Here is a 13,258-nt window from a genome sequence, read left to right as displayed (position 1 = left end):
CACAACTCTTTCACATCACTTCGAACAAACGCAAACTTTCAAAGGTTAATCTAAAATAAACAGAGTAAGTATAAAAATGAAATATTTAACACCCTAAATATGTACCTTATAGGCATAGGATTGGTGGAATGATTGAGCTAAAGGAGACAGATGATTACTGGAAGTAAAGCATTACGAAAGATTTGGTGGAATGATGATGTGGGAAGAAGCGGGAGAACCCACGGACACTGTTTTCCACCCTAACTCACATGACCTAACATGGGACCAGGACTTTTCCACCATTAAGCCTACGGTGCCAAACCGGAGTGAATACAAGAAATCGCGCCAGGAATATACGAGAATGCACGCAAAAATAAGTTTTAAAAAAATTAAGTGTATGTGAGTCGGTATTACTTTGTTCACAATAAGATTATCAGAATATCACCTCAGAATAGCTGGAATCTTAAGGCACATGACCTTTTTTTTATCGCTTTTCTGTTATATAGCCTGTAATACGTATTTGTAATATAGCCTACTAAATACAGAATGATTGAAATATTTTGAAGATAAATAGGCTATCAACAAATATATATATTCCATATGTTCCAAGGGGGGCGCGGTGGCTCAGTGGTAGAGCGTTCACCTCCTTTGCTTGGGGTCCCTAGTTCGATACCAGCTCGCGCCGTGTGGGCTTTGTGGCGGACAAACACCATGCTCGTGGGTTTTCTCGGGGTTCTCCCGTTTCCTCCCACTTTCTTGATTCCACCATTTCACTCATCTCTCATCATCACCATCTCCTTTAGCCTAACCGGCATAACCGTGGGACTTAAAACTTAAAGATTTCATTTCATTTTTACATATGTTCCATCATAATTCTGGAATGCCTAGAGTAATATTATCCAAACTTGGTACATATATGACCTGTAATCTGAGCTACACCCCTAGCACCTCGAGAGATCGGTATGAGAAGGGGATAACATTTAAAAATAATTAAAGATGACCGATATTAGTGTCGAATCCATAATTCTAAGGTGACTGAGATGAATAGTGACACTCTGAAGTCCAAATTCAGTCTCCGCCTAACGGCATGGTGGGTGGAAAAGGGTGAAAAATAAAATATCCAAAATGACTGAGATTAGTGTTGAATCCATACTTTTCGGAGTCGCTAAGTTGATTGCTGGCAGTCTCGATGGCATTTAAGCCCAAGATAAGTCAAATAGATCTCTGTTTCAGCGTTTTTGAAAATTTCCATTTTAAGTGGGATAGAGGGCATTTTCTAGATTTTTTCGCCGCATTGGAAGTAACGCTGTTTTTTGTAATCACATAACGGAAAAATGGCTGAACTGTTTGAAATGAATTTTGGTACCTATTTCAAGGTGAGCTTTTGCAGGTCACTTTGATTAAAGGGCATCCCATGGGAGTTCAATTTTTTTCAAAAAACAGAGTTTCTTGTGGGTTGTATTTGCATGCGTATCCTAAAGGGAGGAAGGAGATTCAAAAATTTTCCGTAAACCTAGTCTCTCCACGCGAAGAACTGACATTTTAGTAATAAGATAAAGGTAAAATTAGATTTAGTGATTGGAAGATTTTTAAGTGTTTCACCTTAATCTTTGGTTTTGGGCAGTTTATTGCTAAATATACGCTGAATGCCCACTAGATTGCGACCACTCCTCCATACAAGAAAGTGTGGCCAGCAGCCGAGCTGATTACATGATTCCCGATTTGCAGTATCCCAGAGAAAGAACACACTCGAGGCTACATGTTGGCATACAATACACTGTTATAATGATAGGTGGGCAGGATTTATCCACATTTTAATAGGGCATGATTGTGAGTACCCGAGCAATAGGTGCCTCAATAACCCAGATAGCAATACTTGTCGGATGCGCCCGTTCTTGTGTAGTGAAGGTGTACAAGGAGTAGGAAGAAAATGGAGTAAAGATCTCCAAGAGACTGCAGGGGCGTACTGAAGTTCAAAACATGGTGTGAGCATTGCGTCAAACAGCTCGTGACACCCAAGCGATCCATCAGTCTGGGAATTACATGAGCAATATAATGGTGAATACCCAACACGCATGCCCCACGCAACTATATGGCGTATACATGGGTACGCATGAAGTTCCATAGCAGACGACCCATTCTTATGGCTCGTCACTAGGGATACGCACGAGACAAGATTTGTGGCTGTCTCGTCTCGAAAGTGTGCTGTAAAAGTGATGTCTCGACTCGAAAAATGTATATTTCTCTATTGGAAGAGCCGTGTCTCGACTCGAATTTCGTCAGGAAAATCCTGTCTCGACTCGTCTCGTGCGCATCCCTACTCGTCACCGGCGACTCCGTCGCGCTTGGGCACACGAATACTCTAATTGGATGGTAGATGATTGGAAAAAAGTGTGTTGGTCCGATAAATTATGGTTTGTGCTACTCCTCTCGGACGAGCGTATGCATGTGTGGCGCCAACAGCACAAAGGCATGGATCCCTCGCGCATGGTGCGTATTGTACAGGCAGGTGGGGACGGCCTCTATGGTTCAGGGATGCTTCTGTTGGTGTAGACAGGGCCCGTTGGTGTGTATGAACCACTCTTGAGACATCCGTTGTATACCTGCAGGTGTTAGAGAATCACGTATACCCTATACCTACACAAAGACGACACTTTCCAGATGACATTGAACTGTGACACCAAGGGGGACTGTACATTCATGTCCAAAATTATTGTCGCATGTCTAAAAATATGTTCTAGGAATATAATTTGATAAATTCGCCCGGTATTTCTTATAATGTTAGTATGTGTATAATAGGTAAAGACATGTATGTGGAAAATTTCATGTCAAAAGAGCAGTAAATAAGAACATTAAAACGAAAATAAAACTTCCTTGTCCATTTAGCAACATTTTATTTTACACATTATAATTTACGTATTGATAATTCTTTTCCTATCAAATTTACCACAAATATACATTTCCCGATTATACACATAGTATCAGTATTAAAAGTACCCTGCAAAATCATTATCAAATTATATTCTTAAAAGAAGACAGTTATAGATATGCGACAGTCATTTTGGACATGAGTGTACTTGCTTGTAGAGATGCGCACGAGACAAGTCGAGACAGGATTTTCCTGACAAAGTTCGAGTCGAGACACGGCTCTTCCAATAGAGAAATATACATTTTTCGAGTCGAGACATCACTTTTACAGCACATTTTCGAGACGAGACAGCCACAAATCTTGTCTCGTGCGCATCCCTACTTGCTTGAATTAAGGAACGTTTCACGGAGCTGTAGCATATGAATTGTCTCCCTAATGCACCGCATCTTAATCCTATAGAACACTTATGGTATGCTGTGGAACGAGCTCTTCGCACCATGACCCCTGCACCGACATCTGTGGGCACATTATGGGATGCCATCAGGAATATGGTGTCAGAACTCCGTGAAAAAAATATCAGCAACTACCAGAATCCATTCGTGTCCAGGCCGTCCTCTGAGCAAAGGGTGAATTAACAAAGTATTAGACAGCTGGTCGCAATTGAGTGAGCTCTCAGTGTAATTACAATAGGAAAAAAATAATAATGTCAATTATCTCGGATCAGATGTTGGTGCTGGTTAATACATAGACAATATATTAACACTCAAAACCACAAATGGAAAAATAATGATCATTTTCTATTATTTAACCACTAATTCTTGATAATAATGCTGAGGAGAGTATCAGAGGCAATAAACGAAAGAGTTGTTAACGTGAAAAGAGATTGTATGTGTTGAAGGTGCGAAGTATTACGTGAGGACTTTTTTCTGAACTTATGTTTCTTTTTTTTATATATAGAAAACGAGAGAAAATGAAAGAAAAGAAAAACAAAAGGATTTTATTTTTCTTTCGGAGCAAATATAGAGAAGATATCTAATTGCACTTTCGCCCGGTTGTAGCAAGTGAAACCCCGTGAGATGCACTAACAAAACGCGTATTGTGCTTCGTTTCTCTCTCTCTCTTGTCACCCTGTGAATTACCAACTTAATCAAAAAGGAAAATCTGTTCTGCCTTTTGTATTCAATTCTTTTTTTTTATTAGCAGTACTATTACTATTATTATTATTAGTATTATTATAGTCTTGAAGAGCCGCCTTCTTTTCCAAGTGGGTCGGTGGCTCGTTAGCACGGCCTACATTTATGGAAGTGCAAAGTCCCGTCTTGGCAACCTTTTTTCTTTTGTTTCTTTCCAGTTTCATTTTACCACTTTTCCAACTGAAAAGGATGCATGTAAAAATGAATGGTCGCAATTTACGTGATCGTTAAAACGAAACACGTAAAGGAGTTCTACACTTCATTTCTTAAAATTAAGAAATCTCTCAATTCTCCTATGGGGGAAGGGGGAGGGTACGGTGGTGGCTCAGTCTTGCTTTTCCCCGTTGGTATAGTGGTTAGCACGTGCGTCTTTGGTGTACGGGGTCCCGGGTTGGATTCCCGATGGGAGAGCCTTTGGAATGTTAACTGTCCTCGATGTTTGTGTATTCGTGTCCCTGTCGTTATCGGTTACTGGAAAACTGAGTAAAATGTAGTAAAAACATAGTGATAGTTAGGTACATAAATTACTGAGGAACGTTCAATAAATAAGTTAACTTTTATATATAAAAAATGGTAGAGAGCGCTTACCTCATGTGCATAAGGACCCTGGTTCGATCTCCGGCCAAGTAAATTTGTGATAGACAACACCGTGTCCGTGCGTTTTCTTCTTATGCTCCCATTTCCTTCTACATTTTCATTCCACCAATTCTTCCATTATGATTCACGAATCTTAATCATCGTCTATTTTAGCCTAAAAGGACATAACCGTGGGACGTTAAACTGAAAGATTTCATTTTCGATTTTCTTATAGGTGTTTTTATGTGTTTATCAAAGTTCAGGGTTTCATTTCATCACCGGGGCTACGTGAGAAGAAGACAGGACAGTTTAAGATAAATTCAAACCGCCGAAATGCGTTGAACTTTCAGTCTTTTTCCCACCGGAAATCGAACCGAGACCCAGTGCACCAAAGGTCCACGTGCTAGCGACTATGCCAGCAGAGAGAGATTGACTACTGCTTCACTTAGACCTCAATGAGTCTCAGGATAGCCTACGAGACTACAGTTTAGGGTGTCTCGTCTCGGAAACATGTAATGAAAGTCTCGTCTCAGAAAATGTACCTGGTTCTATTGTAAGAGCTTTGCTTCTACTCATGTGTGCCAAGGGTGCCTACGAGACAATAGTTGAGGCTGTCTCGTCTCTAAAATGTATCACCAATGTGATGTCTCGTCTCGGAAAGAGGATCTGTTTCTATTGGAAGAGTTGCGTGTCATCTTATGAGCAACCCTGATCACTCAAGCATTCCTTCGCGGCCAATTGCCTAAAGTGTGTGACTTCCGTTCGAGTAATCCCGAGTTCGATTCTCTATGTGGGTACTTAACTCGGATATGAATCCAAGTAGTGTTTTCGGGACATATTTAAGCAGTAAGGCCCCGTCTCATATAGATTCGATGTTGGAAAGAGGCCTTAAACTACAGCCAAACACTCAAAAGTGAAATATTTAATTTAACATCTCATGGTTACGCCCTTAAGGGAAACGGGTGATCAATATTATGAAATAAATGTTGTAGTTATCTTTCAGTGCGATGGTTTTATACAAAATAAGAGGGAAACACAATTATAGGATTTAAAGGAGATAATCATGTTTGTTAGATTAACAGCCTCGTATAAACTTCTCATGTGTATGATTATGTTTCGTCGTCTCCGAGTCTGCCTGGACACGAGTCTGCTTCCGGATCACGAAATGACCCGTTTTATCATTCGGTCCATACCATGTTAGGTATCGAATATAATATTGTGAAATTCCGCGTTATTATTTATGGTTTTAAACAAGTGACAGCGCTATAACTTTTCAAAGCCAATAGTACTGATGAAAAGCATTTCAAAAACGTTTTCTAAAATATTTTTAAACCGCCATCTTTTTAAATCCAAAAAAAGGAACAGGAAAACCCTAATTGTTAGATTATGTTTTAACCAGGATAACACACTTCTTGGGCTTGTTTACACTTCACACCAAAATGGAATCTCAACTGTTTATGCACTGCATACATTTCTAGTTACGGTTCTCAATAGACATGATATTTGTACACCAGTGGGCATTTGTTTGTTTCCTGTGAAGAAGACGATGAATGCCACTGTTGTACAAAGGAGATGCAAGGGAAGAAACGTGATGTTTATTCGTGAGAATGCAATTTGCAGAAGGTAAGCTTTTGCTACTGGATTTTTATGTAACACAAATTGGTTCACAGTCAGTGAGCAACCTATTAGCGCTTCTCTGTCTCATCAGTATGCCAAATGCATCTCCTGCCTCCTCTCTTTACACTTTACACGTCATCCCATTCCCACTGCTTCCTGTTTTCCAACTTGGTCACATCAAAAGCATTCCTTCTGCTGAAAAGAACGAATTATTTCCAAACGACAAAACTCCAAACGCAACACAGTTACGGAAACTTTATTTGTACAGATAAAGAAGTAACATTTAAAAGACAGCATTAAAAGTAGCACATTTTTCCTCTTACAACAAAAGTATTCAATAAATACAGAATGTCTTTAATGAAGATAGGTTTGTGCGATTTATTAACATTATATTGGAATGAATGCGTTTCTAATTACTTTTTATGGCGGACGTATTTTATTAGCGCCTTATTTTGCCTTTGTTCCATTGTATTGTACGTAAACTTTTGGTACATTTGAAGTATTTCTTAATAGCTCAATTCTTAAGTAAATACCAGGAAAAAAAGTAATTAAAAATTAAGCTGGGAGGACTCAAAATGTGCTTTTCATAGATGCACTTAAACTAGATGGAGACTTATATTTGAAATGTTTTATTCACTTTCGAAGGCAGTACCTCATAGAAACAATCATTGGTTGCCGTATTGATACAAATGACAAAAAACACACCATATACCTAGGTATACAGCATAACTTAATCACTGTAAAGTCGCTCTAAATAATAGTCAAAACGCACCGAGGTTACATATTAATAAATTAAAGCGATTGTAATAAGAGAAATATGGTGATTTGAAAATTAATAATGTTTTACTATCTTATTAGTTGGTCTTTGAGTAATATCTATCTATTAAAATGCTACAATAGCAATTAAAAGCACTTTTTTGTTGTTCGTCGTCCCGTTTAAAGGGTTGTGCCCTTTCTTCGGGTATTAAAAGCACCTGAGATCCAACCAATAACTTTGGCTTTCAAATCTTTCATTTACGGTTATGTGTGATTTCACGTTTAACAGAGACAAACATTTTGAGTATTTGTACTTTAAATAGTCTAAATTAGTTAACTATATCTTTTTATAAAGTTTATGATATAAAATTATTGTTCAAAGCCTTTGTATTTTAATAAGCCTTCTCTAAAATCAATGCATGTGAATTGTGCTTCCATCTTTCGAATTCTTTTAAACTATGTTTATATGTTTGTGGTCAATCCTTTCGACAATGAGATCTCGGAAACTACAGTCTCTAGAAAGATGACGTTTTCACTGATCGATTGGAAATTTTGCGTATATTGTCCAATTCTAATTGAATATTTAAAAAAAAACATGGCCATTATTTCTTTATTACATTTTTTAGGGTACACTGGAAGCGTTGAAATTAAAAAAAAAAAACTAAAGCATCATACCCTATGCGTTATACATTCCAACACCACAATGTTGTATATTGGGGTTGTATATGTCTCAGGCGTTTGTTCCATGGCCAAAGAATAGTGAAAAAGGAAGGATAACCATTTCTCGAGTCTAAGATAAATCTTTATTTTTTGAGTGTTTTGCCCAATGAACACCCTACATAACTGACATTATAATTAATTGTATATGTAATGTATTTGCTTATTACATACTGCATGCAAGAAGAAACAAAACACTGGTCATATATGAATTAGAAACTCCAACCGGAAGTAGGCTCAAATCTTGCAAACGGTGCGAGATATTGAGAAAAAATAATCGAAAAAATCTCCCCTTTATGATACCCCTTGGCGATTTTTTAAAATCAAGACGTCTTTCACTTGTCTGTAAAGGGACATGTACATATGTTGTGAGGAATGAGAAGGAGATTTATGCTCATATGCGAATAATGCGCTGTGTAGAGAGCGCAGGTTCAGCTAGTTCTATATATTAAAATGCTAGGTTTATATGTTTGTCCGCAATTCTCTTGGTAATGAGATCTCGAAAACCACAAGTGCTAGAAACGTGTCGTTTTCACTGGTAGAGTCCAAATTTTGTGTAGATTGTCTAGTTATCATTCAAATTTTCAAAAACCGTGTCGTTATTGTTCTATTCAACATTTTAAGGGCTGTTTTGAGCCCATAAGATTAACATTGTTGCAGGCCGAAACTACGGTGTTAGGCAACCAGTAGAGAAGTTACGTATAGCGGGTTGACGGACTATGCAGGCGCTTTGCTTAAATCTGAATGGCAAAACCTATTGCATGCTGGTTACTTCAAAGGCTTCAAGAGACACGATGAGGCGTACTCGGACGGATATGGATTTATTAGAACAAATATATATTTGCACTTGATATCGTGTAACTTCTACACATTTGCTACAAACTCACTCCAACATCTATACATAGCAATTCACTTCTTTTGTGAGTCTCCTATCCTTTACTTAAGTGAGTAAGGAAACATACACAGTGGGAAGGAGATTCATGGTCATAACAGAACGATGTGCTGAGTACACAGCGCAGGTTCAGCTAGTCACTCATTAATATCACTAATTATTATCTCAATATATCAATCCCATTATTCGTAGCTCGAAGTTGTAAATATTCAGTGATGTAAGAACAATCCATTTGTCTGTTGTTCGACGTATGTCTACAGGGTATCTACTCCAAACTGCAATACTTTATTGTAATGTGCCACTACCTAAAGAAACATCAACTTGACTCAATCCAATTTAAGTTCCAACGATATTTAACGATAAAAAAAAAAAAAAAAAACTTCTTGTATTGTTCTTACTTAAGTGTTTGGACATTACGTAAAGGTGACGAAAATCGACTGAAAGCCTTCGAAATGTGAGTGTGGAAAAGAATGGAAAGAATTAGTTGGGTCGAGCGGAAAAAGAATGAGAGAGTGTTAGAAATGGTGGGTGAGAAAAGAACACTTTTAGATGGTATTAGGAAGAGGAAGAGAAACTAGTTGGGACATTGCCTAAGAAGAGATTGTATCATGAGGGACGTCCTAGAAGGTATGGTGGCGGGAAAGAGAGGGAGGGGGTGAAGGAGACTACAATTAATGGATGATATTAAAACAGAAAGATCATACGCGAAGACGAAGAGGTTAGCAGAGGACTGTGGAGCATGGAAGCTTCACAGCTCCGGCAAGTGACTGCCAATAAAGGCAGAATACCTATGATGATGATGATGAAATGTTTAAAACTCTAAACCAAAGCAGGTCACGCCAAATAAACTTTGCGCTGGGCAAACACCGTGTGCGTGAGTTTCCTCGGGGTTCTCCCGTTTCCTCTCACTTTCTTCATATCACCATTTCGTTCATTCTTCATCATCACCGTCTCCTTTTACCTAGCCCGCATAACCGTGAGACGTAGATCTCAAAGATTTAATTTCACTTTTTGTTTAAATCAAAGAAGAAAACTGGCTTCCTCTTTGGTCTGGTGACTAGCGCGGGTGCCTTCAGTACATATTCGGGTGCAGGGTCAATATTCGAGCTCACTCCAGTGCTTCGAGTCACACTTTAAGTGTAGGTCTCGTTTATACAGGTGGGAAAAGTCGTCGCTGCTGAGAAGGGGAATAAACAGAAGTCAATCAATCAATCAATCAAAAAGGAAGTGATTTTTTAAAAGTTTTACGTCTCATAATTACGCCTTCCAGCAGAAAACAAAGATGGTTAATGAAAATAGTTGATTATCAAAATAATTGGTAGAATGAAAATATGGGAGGAAACGGGATAACCTCGAGAAAACCCACCATCAGGATGTCAGCCACAATCTCACATGCCTTGATATGAAACCGGGTACTCCTCGTAGTGGCGATCTGTCTACCCCACTGGGCACTATGATCCAATCAATCATTCCATTTACTATCTTTCTACTGTATACTAACATCTCAATCGAAAAATTCAATCAAATATTGTTTATCTTAACAGCCCAAGCGGCCTAAGAACATACCACACATACGATACTACGTTTCTCTTTCTTTTTTTTCTTGTTTTAAGAAGGAGTATAAATCAATTAGAAATATTGCATTAGCTGTTAGAAGAATGTGCAAAATATACAGTACATTTGTGTGTTGCAAGATAATCCTACTTTGTATTAAAAAAAATAAATAAAGCAAAGTTCAAGTACCTTATAGCACACTTATTAAGACAGAGTTCTGCCTGGCATCATAAGTTTATATTGTAACCAAATTACACAAATACCTTGCATAACGCTGTTTAGATTCAGCAGAACGGATAATTAATCAAAGCGAATGATTATGAAACGAGTGAGAACGTGACAGGAAACGGGAAAACCTCGTGAAAACACATGGATATGAGCAGTGGCGGATCCAGGATATGATCAAGGGAGGGGCTAAACCATAGTTTGCAGCTTTATCCAGTGTAAAGCAGCATTGAAGCCCATTTTATCCCGTGTATACCTGAGCGTCAAGGGGAGGCTATAGCGCCTATAGCCCCCCTTGGATCCGCCCCTGGATAGAGTATTGTATACCACAAACTCATATGGCCTGGTATCGATTCAGAATCTTTTGCACTAGAGATAAGCGCTCTATCAAAGAGCCCCCGCGTCCTTATTCTGCAGGCTAATGATTGTCCCATGCAGTATTAAGAACGCAAGTTGCATTTTCTTCAGATGTTTTCTTGATTTTGACACCCAGCCCTGTGTCTATATGGTAGTTACTATGTAATGCAGTGCATTGGTGTGGCACTTTGATTTTATTTATTCATTCCGCAATGATTCCTTACTGGTCAATGGGGAAATTTTGGGGCGTTAAGACAACCAAAGTGTGGTGGTGACTATATCACTGGCCGAAGTCTAGCAATTGTGGATAGTTATAGCCACACGACCTGTGGGCCTTATTGGTCTCTCCCGAATTTGAGATGTACCTTTGTCAAAACTTCGTTAGTGGAGGTTTTGTTCAAGATGGAAATGGTAGAACTCAACCACTTCCAGTTTTAACCTTAATCACAATACAACAGAGACGGTAATAGATAGCGAAAAGCGATTTCCTGTAATCGATTAAGCGTCCCAAGAATACATTTTGTCCCCATTCTTAGCTCTCTTAAAATGAGAAGTACTAGAAATGCACTACATAGTGCAAAAACAAAAAGAAAGAGCAAGAAATAGTTTTCTGAAATGGCTTTAGAATTCCAAGACTAAACACCACCTTCTCTCTTAGGTCTCTATTCAAACCGGAAGAGGTAAAAATCAACCACTTCCGGTTTCAACATCGAATGCTATAGAGTAAAATGGTAATATATAACGAGAAGCGCCTCTTTTATTTGCAATCAATTAAGCGTCCCTAGAATATATTCCATCTCCATGCTCTAATCTCTCTACTAAAACTGGAAGTGGTAAAAATCTATTATCACTTCCGGTTTCAATAACATATCACCCCATATCACTTGATAAAATATCACCCCATACAACCAAACTCCTTCACGTGGAGTACATATGGTACTGCTACATTTGAAGAGGACCCATCGCAGCGAAATTAAAATACCGCTAATTTTACAGTGATTATGTGATATCTTCAAAAAGATAAAAGATAATCGAAATATGGAACAAGAGCTCGCTAGACAATATTATTTTACATAAGACATACCATTATCACGACTCACTTACCTGCTTTCAATTTCCAGCCATTTAGAAAATCAGCATTTATTTTTACGTTTCTAAATGGCTGGAAACGGAAAACTACTAGGTGACTCGTGATAACTATACTTCATGCAAAATATTATCTAGGGAGCTCTTGTACCACATTTCGACTATTTTTTTTTATCTATTTGAAGATATTACATAATTACTGTAAAATTAGCGGTAATTTAATTTTGCAGTGATTAGGCATCTTAAAGATTACACAAGTATTTTCACCTTTAACACTTTGTTTCATTACTAACAAGTTATTAATGTGTACTGACTATGGCACTGGCAGAGATACTCGTATGATAACTAGGGATGGCCACAAAGATCCGGTTCCGGCGGAACCGGTTAGGAACCGGTTCTCAGAGATCCGGTTTTCAGAACCGGTTCCAGACCTGGATCCGAAAATCCGGTTCCAGAACTGGATCCGAAGAACCGGTTCCAAAACTGGATCCGAAAAACCGGTTCTGGAACCGGATCTTCTAGAACCGGATCCGTTGAGACCTGAAAACCGGTTCCGCCAGGAACCGGTTCTGGCCATCCCTAATGACAACATGGACTTTATAATACAAGTGGATATCAGATATAAACTGGGCAGAGAGATCTATAATCTTGTGAGCTCAGCGCTGTAGAGTCCGGGACTCGCTTTTAAACGGGCTGGGGCCCAAACACTCAGCGCGAGCCCCATTGAGGGTAGCGAACCCGAGTTTGAATGAATTTGCGAATTCAGCCCATTGAGGTTAGTGAGTTCGAGGGAGTACGATCCTTATTCTGGGTTGTGAGCCTGATTAAGTAGGGGCCGATTGAAGTTATGTGAGCCTGTAAAGAAAACACCCAATGCAAGATGATAACCCCAGATTTCCATTGGACAACAAATTTTGTCCGTTCCAATTTGGTTATGAACATTCTCAAAGAAAATAATTTTAATTCATCAGAAATTCTACCATATTTTATTTTAATACATACTTTGAGTGGAAAGATTTAACATCTTCCTTATGAGTTCCCATTTGGACATTTCACGCAACTCACGCAAGACATTACAAGAATCGTACCACACATCAAAAAATAACCCTTGCAAGCCATTTGTTTCATCCGAAGTAATTCCCTCTTCCACTAACATCCCAAGTGACCCTGGGCCTCGTTTTCTGGTCACATGACTAACTTTCTATTTCTTTAGTTTTTTTTATTTGTTTTGTTTGTGAATATTTTCACACATTTCGTTGTAATATATTCACCCGCATTGGAAATGGACACACGAAGACAATGGAGAGAAGAGTCTCGGCGATTCCCACAGATGTAAATGCCCACACTTTCTTTAAAACGTATAAAACTTTTATATATTCATTTTCCAATGTAACTACATGCGAGTACACACTCACGTTAAAATGTAATTTTTGCATG

The 13,258-nt window shown here is 38.6% G+C and overlaps 1 protein-coding gene across 2 annotated transcripts in view; it reads right to left on the bottom strand.

The window, feature by feature from the left end:
- The window catches only part of LOC145694344 (uncharacterized), a 273,653-nt gene that overhangs the window by 110,694 nt on the left and 149,701 nt on the right, over window positions 1-13,258 (bottom strand). The window lies entirely within an intron of this gene.

The sequence above is a fragment of the Thermobia domestica genome, chromosome 9 (assembly GCF_964235325.1).
Source record: "Thermobia domestica chromosome 9, izTheDome1.hap1.1, whole genome shotgun sequence".
NCBI lineage: Eukaryota > Metazoa > Arthropoda > Insecta > Zygentoma > Lepismatidae > Thermobia > Thermobia domestica.
The sequence above is the reverse complement of the archived record's forward strand: the minus strand, read 5'-3'. Positions and strand labels throughout refer to the sequence as shown.